Here is a 10883-nt window from a genome sequence, read left to right on the forward strand (position 1 = left end):
TTAGATGGGATTTGAGGGTTGTTTGGTAGCATAAAGTAACTAGGGGTTTCAAATACAGGGTGTATTCAATCCTCTCTTTGAAGGGGTTTTGTAATCCATGGTGAGAGCTTGGATTACACTTAAAATCATTTCAATAGTTGTAGGTGTAATATGTGTGTCACTGTACACTATTATTCTACTGGGCACATGGCCCATTAATGATGATCAGCACTATACAAACACTGTCTATGCAAATTAGCACCGTCCAAACATTGTACATGTAAATCAATAATTGAAAATCGTCAGTTAGTCACTTAGACATGATCTTGTGCTTGTGGCCCATCCAAGACCTGAAATTTCATCATTTTTAGGCAAAGCATATATTATAGCGGACTTATCACAACCATTGTGTCAAAAATTACGTATCTTACTAATAAGAGATATTAAAGTTGATTTAGTAATTAAATTCAAACTCCTGTAAACATACCATTGATAGGTACTTGTAGAATAAAGTTGATTCACACTCCAAGGTGCCAACACAATGGGAGGATTGCTAATCCTGGGGTTCCTTATGGACGCTCCCAAACAGGCCAATCAACTTGAACAAGTTGGACGTGTTTCAGGACGGACTAACCCGTGTCTTAATGTTTGGATCTCCAATCCCACCCAAAAGCTAGAATGGAGCCAACCCAACTAAAATAAATTGAATCACAAAAATCACGTGGGTTAGCCCATCTAATAATAGGGTTCTGATGATCTATTACTCCACTCAGTTTCATCAAGTAGTTTGAGTTATTTAAACATAACCATATCTAATAAGTGCTTTTAAACTATATATGTACCAATGAAAATGAGAATCACTTACAAATGTCATATAAACCATTTGATCTTTTTTTTCTTTCTTCTTTTTTTTTTTAAAATAATGGTGGCCCACAAACTATAGCATTCATCAAAGCCCAACCTTTAGGCCTACTTAATGAGCCTAAGCTCTACACTACTGGGCGAACAACTTGACAATTTATCCACATTAGCTGTAAAAATGAGATAATTGTCCTTAATTTCTTTCATAATGGAGCTCTCTTATAAAGATGTACCTGCCTAATTTTAGAATAAGCTAAATTTTAAGATGAGTTGTACAAAATTTAATTATTTATAAGACTATAATCTAATTACAAATCAAATATCTCAATAGTAATTTAGTGCTTTTAAGTCCTGTTATGGGAAGATTCGAGCCCCTTATAATTCCGAGGGCCGACGTTATGCTGACCCGATCGGATAGACGACTACCCTATGTGATGCCCACAACCGAAGGATTCACCGATGAGCTGCAAAGTTGCTTCGGCTCTGAGACTAATGACCGATTTGGCTCGAGACGATCTAAGACCAAAATAAGAGGAAACCCAACTCAATAGAATAGGCTCGACACTTCCACTCGAACCTCATGAAAAAGCCGTTCGGAACATCTGACTGGCAAGAGGCCAAGGCCATCAACTCGGCTCGGACTGTAAATGCGGCTACTGTTCGACAAAGGCTTGTAACCACTCTAATTGAGACCTTATCCGCCATAAGGATTAAGCTGAGGCCGGATCCTGAAGTGGGCGCGCCATGAGCTAAGCTTCAAAACTGCCATAAGTGGACGTGGCTAATTACTTTGCTCGCCGATATCCATGAAGTGCATAATATCCTACACGATCCTTGAATTGCATACAATATCCCCACGATCCGAAAATCCCACTGATTGAGTGAATTGTGCCGAGATTAATGGACCTAAACCGTCCAACAGTCAGGTATAAATACAATAAGACCTCATTGCTACAGGTACGCAAGATCTGATACTCTCCCTCTACCTTTCAACTTAGACTCGGATTCCCTTGACCTAACTTAGGCATTGGAGGGTCCCTCGACTTAGCCAGGGTCTCCTTGCTCACCCTTGGTGCAGGGTTAGGGTTCGTCGAAGGTTCGCCACACGGAGCGGAAGGTGATCCAAATTTTGACCTCAACATTTTTGGCGCCGTCTGTGAGAATCTGATACAAAAGGTCAGGTTCCTGTTCTCGAGCATAATGGCTAGAGGAAAGAAGAAAACAGTACCCGCGGAGCCAGAGCCAAATGAACAGACTCGTTCCTCCTCACTGCTTCATGCAGAATCAGCCCCGGGGCCCTCCCAGCGTTCTCGCAATCGGGCTAGTAAGTATCAAGCCATGCAGAATGAGATACAGGCCCTGCATGACGAAGTAAACCAGATGAAGCAACAACAGCAACCGTAACTGCGCCCAACTCAGGAAAACCTTGCCCCTGAGCCGATCGGTCCTGTTGTGAAAGCTCACTCCCCACCAAGAAGTACGAGGCACGAGGCGCCTCAACACCCCCAGATGCGGGTTTCGGGTCAGAATCCTCTTCTGACCCAAATCCGAGTCTCGGCTCGGAACACGGCAACTAGAGCTCCAACCAATGCTTCGATCACTTCAACCCTAGCACCAACGGACCTCCATCATTGGTTAGAACGGATGAGGGAAAGGAGAACACCAGAGATAGAAAACACCCAAGAAATCGTAGCGAAAAATAAGGACCCTTGGGAGAAACGGTTTGCGGAGCTCAACGACAAATTCCTAGCCTTGGAAAAGAAACAACAGCCGACATCAGTTTCCACCACCGTCCAGGCAATGATGGAAGAGACCGAGCCTCCCTTCACATCGGAAATCATGAACGAGGTGATGCCCCAGAGGTTCCGGATACCTCTAGTCATCCAATACTCTGGGTCCAGAGACCCATCCGAACATGTGGAAGCCTATCGCTCGTGAATGCAGATCCAGACGGCGACAGATGCCATGATGTGCTGAGGGTTCTCGATCACGCTCACGGGTTCCGCTCGGAGTTGGTACCGGCAGCTCAAACCAAATTCCATCAGTTCCTTCGCAGAGTTGAGTCGACTATTCTTTACCCAATTCATAAGTGGTAAGAGAAGTCGAAAGCCCAACACTCACCTGTTTGCTGTCAAGCAGGAGCCGAAGGAGTCGTTGAAAGACTACATCGCTCGCTTCAATGAGGAAGCACTGCTGATAGAAGATTACGACGACAAAATGGCTCTCGCTGCTGTGTTCAGCAGCCTAAAAGAAGAAAAATTCACCTTCTCCATCGGAAAGAATCCACCAAAGACGTTGGCCGAACTCGTTGCCAGATCTCAGAAATATACCAACGTGGAAGAATTCTCCAATGCCCGCAAAAGTGTCTAAGTGGCCGAGCCGAATGGTAAAGGGAAGAGGCCTAGGAACGAGGAATCTCATTAATCCAACAAAGGACCCAACGACCGCGCCCCTCGAGATCATCGCCGGAACAGAAGACCGGAGGGAAATTTTCGTTCCTACACCCCCCTTAACACATCCACCGAGCAGATTCTATTGGACATCCAAGGAGAAAAACTGCTGAATTGGCCCGTCTATATGAGAGCCGACCTGGATCATCGAGACAAGCGTAAGTACTGTCATTTTCACCGAGATCACGGTCATAATACAGCGGACTGTGTAGATCTCAAAGATGAAATCGAGACCCTTATTCGGAAGAGACACCTGCGCCGATATACCAAAGAAGGAAAAGCTACTCAGAAAGAAGAGAGAGAGCAAGAGCAGCCGAACACTACAACAGAAGAGCCCATCGAAATCCGTACCATCTTCGGGGGCTCATCCAGTGGCGGATATTCGAATAGGGCACGGAAAGCCCACTTTCGAAAGTCTGAACTGAGGCATTACGTCCACTTGACTGAGCGGCCTAGCAAGGAACTCCGGGTCAGCCCATGCACTCTGACTTTCACGGAAGAAAATCCACGCAGAATCCAGCATTTGCATGACGATGCCCTGGTAGTTGTTATGACCATAGCGAACCACAAGGTATACCGCATCCTGGTCGACACTGGGAGCTCGGCCGATGTGATCTATTCCGAAGCCTTTGAAAGAATGGGGATATCACGGTCTCACCTCAAACCTGTGAAGACCCCTCTGCACGGCTTTACCGGAGAAAGAGTAATCTCCGAACGAGCCATTTCCCTCCCTGTGACTGCGGGAAAAGGGCAGCACCAAATCACCCTTATGGTGGACTTCTTAGTTGTCAACGTACCATCGGTGCATAACGTCATCTTGGGCTGACCTTCCCTCAACGCAATGAGAGCGGTTGTCTCCACCAATCATCTGATGATGAAATTCCCTGTCGAGGATGGGATAGGATATCTCCGAGGCGATCAACGCGAGGCTCGGAGATGTTATGCTATAGCAGTCAAGAAGGGGTCGGTCAAGCAAACACTTACCATCAACATGCTGGACCTCAGAGGACCCGCGGAAGAATCATCCGTGAAAGATCTGGAGAAGGTACCGCTCGACGAGGTGGATCCGAGCAGGACTGTCCAGCTCGGAACTTCACTGAACCCTGAGCAGCGGTCTGAAATACTAACCTTCCTGCGGCAGCATAAAGACGTCTTTGCATGGTCACACGCAGACATGCTGGGGATCTCTCTTGATGTCTTGGTCCATAGGCTGAACGTGGACCCAGACCATAAACCGATAAAACAAAAAAGAAGACCATTTGATGTCAAGCGATACGAGGCCATTGCCGACGAGGTCTCCATCTTGCTCGATGTTGGTTTCATAGAGGAAGTATACTACCCCGACTGGATCGCAAATGTAGTCCTCGTTAAGAAGGCCAACAGGAAATGGCGGGTTTATGTAGACTACTCAGATTTAAACAAGGCGTGTCTGAAAGATATTTTCTCGTTGCCTCGGATCGATCAGTTGGTGGACAGCACAGCGGGACATGAATTACTCTCTTTCTTGGACGCATACTCTGGGTACAACCAGATCGCAATGCATCCACCTAACAGGCAGAAGACTACCTTTGTCACGAACAAGGGGCTCTACTGTTATCGGGTCATGTCGTTTGACATAAAGAATGCTGGGGCCACATACCAAAGACTAGTAAATCAGATGTTCGCCAAGCAGATCGGGCATACCATGGAAGTATACGTCGACGATATGTTGGTAAAAAGTATTAAGGCGTCCGATCACCTAACGGATCTCGGAGAAACGTTCACCGTCCTTCGAGAATTCAAATGAAGCTAAATCCCGTGAAGTGTGCTTTCGAAGTCGGTTCAAGAAAATTTCTTGGGTTTCAGGTCAGTCAGAGAGGCATCGAGGCGAGCCTCGACAAGATCAAAGCACTCCTCGACATGAGTTCACCTCGGACTGTCAAGGAAATACAATGCCTCACAGGGCGAGTCGTGGCACTCGGATGGTTCATATCCAGAGCAACAGATAATTGTCTCCCCTTCTTCCAACAGTTGATGGGTCATAAGAAGGCAGAGTGGATAACAAAGTGCGAACAAGCCTTCCAGCAACTGAAACAATATCTGGGCTCACCCCCCTGCTATCCAAGCCTGAAGAAGGTGAGCCCCTGTTCCTCTACCTCGCGGTCTCGGCCTTGGCCGTCAGCTCAGCCCTGAGCAGAGAGGTTGGAGGCAAGCAACACCTCATATATTACGTGAGCAAGGCTATGGTACCTGCAAAAACGAGATATCCGCCCCTGAAGAAGCTAGCACTCAACCTCGTTGTTTCAGCTCGAAGGTTACGTCCGTACTTCCAAGCTCATTCTATAGTTGTGTTGATCGACTCCCCTCTCAGACAAGTTCTTCAGAGGCCTGAGGTTTCAGGTCGGATGACCAAGTGGGCCATCGAACTTGATGAGTTCGACATCCAGTTTCGTTCAAGGACAACGATCAAAGGACAAGCTGTGGCCGACATCATTGCCGAATTCACCATTCCGAGCACAGAAGAGATCAGTACGGAAGTCGAAATGACTCCACCTAACCCCCTAGATGACCAAAAGGCGATATTGGACTCGGGATGGGTTCTCTATGTGGACGGGTCATCCAATATTAAAGGGGTCGGGGCCGGGTCCTAATCGCACCTGATTCAACGACTATCCAATACGCGATTAGACTCGAGTTCAAGGCCTCGAACAATGAGGCAGAGTACGAGGATTTACTAGCTGGACTCAGATTGGCGGCAAGTCTAGGTGTTCAGTCTCTCCAGGTCCGATGCGACTCTCTGCTGGTGGTAAATCACATTTCAATCGAATACGAAGCCAATGAGACAAGGATGATCGCTTATCTCGACGAGGCGAGGAAATTGATTGAAAAAATTTTGAGTTGCATTATCCATCAGATCTCAAGAACGAAAAATTCATGGGCCGACGCCCTAGCGAGGCTTGCCTCGGCCGCAGAAGGGAAGATCCCCGCAAGTCATCCCTGTTGAATTCATAGAACATTCGAGCATTGACAAGGCGGAGAAGAAGGAAGTCAATCCAATGCGTGCTACTCAGAGCTGTATGGACCCGATCTTTAACTACCTCACGTCTGGTGAGATCCCCTCGGATAAATTGGAAGCCAGACAACTGAGAGTCCAAGCAGCACGATACGTCATCCTGGACAGTATCCTATATAAAAAAGGGCATTCTCAGCCCTACTTCAGGTGTCTCTGACTCGATGAGGCAAAATATGTCATTCGGGAGATTCACGAAAGAATTTGCGAAAACCATTCCGACAGCTGAGCCTTGGCACTGAAGATACTCTGACAAGGATATTTCTAGCCGACTATCAAGGAGGATTCTAAAAACAACATTAAAAAATGCAACAAATGCCAACGCTTTACAACCGTGCTGAGGTAACCAGCAGAAGAAATGACCCCTATAAGCGGTCCCTGGCTGTTCGCTCAGTGGGGAATCGACATCATCAGCCCTTTGCTTACAGGAAAAGGGCAAGTCAAGTTCGTCATCGTTGCAGTCGACTACTTCACCAAGTGGGCCAAGGCCAAGCCTGTTACTAAAATCACAGAACAGACGGTGATTGACTTTGTCTGGAAAAACATCATCTGCCGGTTCGAGATTCCGCGCACCATTGTGTCAGACAATGGCCTACAGTTCGGCAACGACAAGTTCCGAAGCATGTGTCAAGAGCTCGGCATCACAAATGCTTACTCTTCTCCTTGACACCCCCAGTCCAATGGATAGGTGGAGGCAGTCAATAAAGTCATCAAGCACCATCTTAGAATGAAGTTGGAAAAAGCGAAAGACAGCTGGGCCGAGGAACTCCCATTCGTTCTCTGGGCCTACAGGACCACAACTCAGTCCTCAACTGGAGAAACTCCATTCTCGCTCTCTTATGGCTCGGAGGTGATGGTGGCAGTTGAAATTGGCATCCCTACGGCTCTGGTTAAGAGTTACAAAGAAAACCAAAACTCCGAGCAGATTGCGGCTAACTTGGATTTGCTCGAAAAAGTCAGAGACATCTTAAGGCTCCAAGTCGCGGCTCGGCATCAATAAGTTGTGTGATTCTACAATTCGAAAGTCAAGACCAGGCGGTTCCGTCCCGGGGGATTTGGTCCTTCACCGAGTATTCCAGAACACCGCTGAGCCGGGGGTTGGGACACTTGGACCTAACTGGGAAGGGCCCTACCAGGTTGTTCGGTCGACCAAACCAGGCTCCTACCACTTAAAAAATCTCGAGGGCCGTCAGCTCCCCCACCCCTGGAACTCTGAGCACCTAAAAGTTTACTATCCATGACGAAATAGCCTTTAAGGCTCTCAACAAATGTATGCCTCCGAGCAACAAGCCTTTAAGGCTCTTAATAAAATTTGTCTCTTCTTATCTACATGAATAAATTATTTACTAAGGAAAAGTTGCATCTCATATGCAGAGGCGGACTGGACGAGTTGATCCCATAAAGAATGGGTCAGAGCGTAAATCCACGAAAACTCGATAAGGCATCCCCTCTAAATCAGGGGAAAAGGTAAAAGATGACCCGACTCCCTAGTGGAGGAATTGGCCCGTCACCCGACTAACGACTGGAGCGGAGGTTTCTCGCCATTCGTGGGATGAGCCGACCCCCTAGGGGTTCGAACTCAAACAATGATCAGGCCATAAAAGCTTGAGAATTCTACGAGATGGCATTGGAAAGGGCTCGCCCATCAAGGGGTCGGCTCGGCTATGCCCAGAAATAAACCAACCTGTCAATGGATCGGTTCAGCAATCAACAATCAACAGCCATCGTCGAAAAAGTAACTACAAATTAACATGTATAAAAATAGTCATCCGAGCGCCCTTTTCAAAGGGTCAAAAATCATCATCATCCAAAAAGTCAAAAAATAAATCCACCCCAATATTTACAAAAAGTTATCAAGTTCCTGTCAGTCATGAGAAAAATATATGGAAAACTATGCAGTCGGAGGGGCTTCGGAATCGGGGGCTTGATTCGGGCAGACATCCTCCTCGGGCTTCTCTCCAGCGTCTTCAGACCACAGGGGTTTAAGGTTAAGGTTCAGATACAAGTCCTGGACCGCCTCGATGCAAGCATCGAAGCCACAGTTGTAAAACTTGGTGGCTTCGGCTTCCCTCTCCTTTAAGGCTTTAAAGGGGTCCACCGCCGCTGCCACCGCTACAGCTAGAGAGGCCTCGTCTTCAGCCCGTTGAGCCTCCATCACTTGAGAGATAGCTCGATTTCGCTCTTCCACCGCCTCGACCTTGGTCTGCTCCAAGACTTCACCCAATCGGGCATTCTCCTTCGAGAGAGAGTCCGCCAAAGCCTTAGCACGGGGTCATTTCAGTTGTAGCAGCGCCGCATCGAGCTTCGATGTCTCCTAGAACTCCCTGAAGCTGGCGCTCCCGAACTCTCCCTTCCTCAAGCTGTCGACACAGCTCATCTCGCTCTAATCGGAGGGAAGTGGCTTCATTCCGCAAGATCCCCACTTCGATCTTAAGGGCCTCCACCTCAGCCTCTCTCTTTTCTAACTCCCGCGCCCTCTCACAAGCCGAAAGGAGCTTCGGGACAGACTGAACAAAAATAAGAGAATCAACACTCGAAAGTAGTAGGTGCAAAAAGGCGAGGAAAGTTGATATAAATACCGTGTAAAATACGAAAGTCATGTCATTCAAGGAGCTGTCCGACTTGCTGAGGAGGCGGACTATATCCTCCTCTGGAGCATGTTTGGCAGCCCAAGGCGTCAGACAAGACAGGTGGTATCCTGGTTCGAACAGCTCGCCACTCGTCCCTACATGGGTCGAGCCTGCCGCTTCCCCAGCTCCATCCTGCTACCACCCGAGGCCTGAGCCTCGGCCCCGATATTATTCCCGACCTCAGGGGGGAGATTATGGCATCGGCCATCCGGACGGCATCCTCCAGCTCAGACGATGAGGGGATGGCTATGCAAGGGGCTGTAGGATGAGCCTCCTCAATGGGGGGAACGACGGTAGGAGGAAGGGAATGAGTTATAGTTGCTGCTGAAGGAGTTATGGTTGCTGGAGTCGGAATAATGATTGCTGAGATCCGGGTCTCGATGGGCACCACAGCGGAGGCTGCGGCAATGGGAGCTGCAGTTGGAGCTGCAAAAACAGGAGCAGGACAGAGGGGCCCCCTTCACGGGGAGCGGTCTGTCGTCTCCAGACGGTTGTCTTCGTCCGGGGCTCGGCCTTCAACATCTCCTCCGCCGTCGGGGCAACTTTCCTCCTCCGGGAACCAGATGCCTCGGCCATGCCTGCGTAGAGGATAGTTACTCAGCTAACGAAACGAATAAGTTTTGACCTCCCCAGAAGGAGACGGAAGAGAAACTTACTGAAGGATGTCGGGAGAGGCGGGGACTTGTAAAGCCCAGACTAGCGAAGGTTGGCGGCCGTGATCAGGTCCAACCAAGAGCGAAGCTCTCCCGATCGCGCCTTAGCCGTAGCAGCGCGATTTTTCTGGTCCGAGGTGAGGAGTGGCGTGCCCCTCGGGAAATCTAAAAGGATAAAAGAGAGCTTCAGTCAGACGAGAGTAAGTAAAAGAGGTAAAGGGAAGAAAAATGCTTAAAGTCCGACCTGATTTTGAGAATCGGGTGGGGACCCGAGTTATCAGGGTCTCGAGCTCCGCCACTGGCGCCTCCCACTCACCCGCAGCCCATAACCACTTATTCTTTCAGTCCTTGTTGGAAGACGGAAGATTCATCACCAACCTCGATCCTTTGCCACCTCGGGTCACGAAGTAGTACCATGGTTCTTGACTGTCATGCTTGACCAGGTACAAGCTTATCAGCACTTCTGGGGTCAGCTCCGGATTCCTGACTTGACGCCAGATGATGTAGGAAGAAATTAACACCCTCCAAGCATTGGGGGTAAACTGCCCAGGAGCTAGTCCGAGGGAGGTGGGGATGGCTCGGACGAAGGGATGCAAAGAAAGTCGGATTCCACATTGCAGTGCACAGAAAAATGGCAACTTCTCCCTTAGCGGGCGCGCCAACAGTATCAAGAGGCTCTGGGGCCATTATCCGCACGGAGTCTGGAATTTGAAACTCCGAGTGGATCCACCCTATCTAAGACTTTGATAGTATAGAGCCTCCGAGGACCACCTCTGAAGCCCGCCCGCTAATTGGCATCTCGGTGACCTCGGTGGTTGTGGCCCAGGTGGCTCAGGCGGCTTTCTTCTTGCCGGCCCGAAGGGTCCGAGCCCCCGCCTCCTTCTGTCTTCAAGGCGAGGGGAACAAGGGAACAACTTCAAAGGTTTTCAAGTCAGACGACATCTCGAAAGGAATGAATGCAAAGAGGCACGAGGAAGAAGACTCACCGGGAAGCGTTTCTGCCGGAAAGGCCTAATCGATCGGAATCGCCTGTCGAAAAACCTTGATCGGTCGGAATCGCCCTCGCCGAAAATCGCCACCTTTGGTAACAACTCAAACACAAAGCGCAGAAGTGAACAGAGGTTTCCGAATGAGGCTTATATAGACCTTGCCAAATCTCTGCATTAATGACAAGAAATGATGCCCGCAGCCGAATCGTCGCGAACCGGCTCCGAAGCTTATGTGGTCGCACACTTTAGCTCGGGCTCTGTAGAACAGTATG

The sequence above is a fragment of the Magnolia sinica genome, chromosome 7, assembly GCF_029962835.1.
Source record: "Magnolia sinica isolate HGM2019 chromosome 7, MsV1, whole genome shotgun sequence".
NCBI classification, from domain to species: domain Eukaryota; kingdom Viridiplantae; phylum Streptophyta; class Magnoliopsida; order Magnoliales; family Magnoliaceae; genus Magnolia; species Magnolia sinica.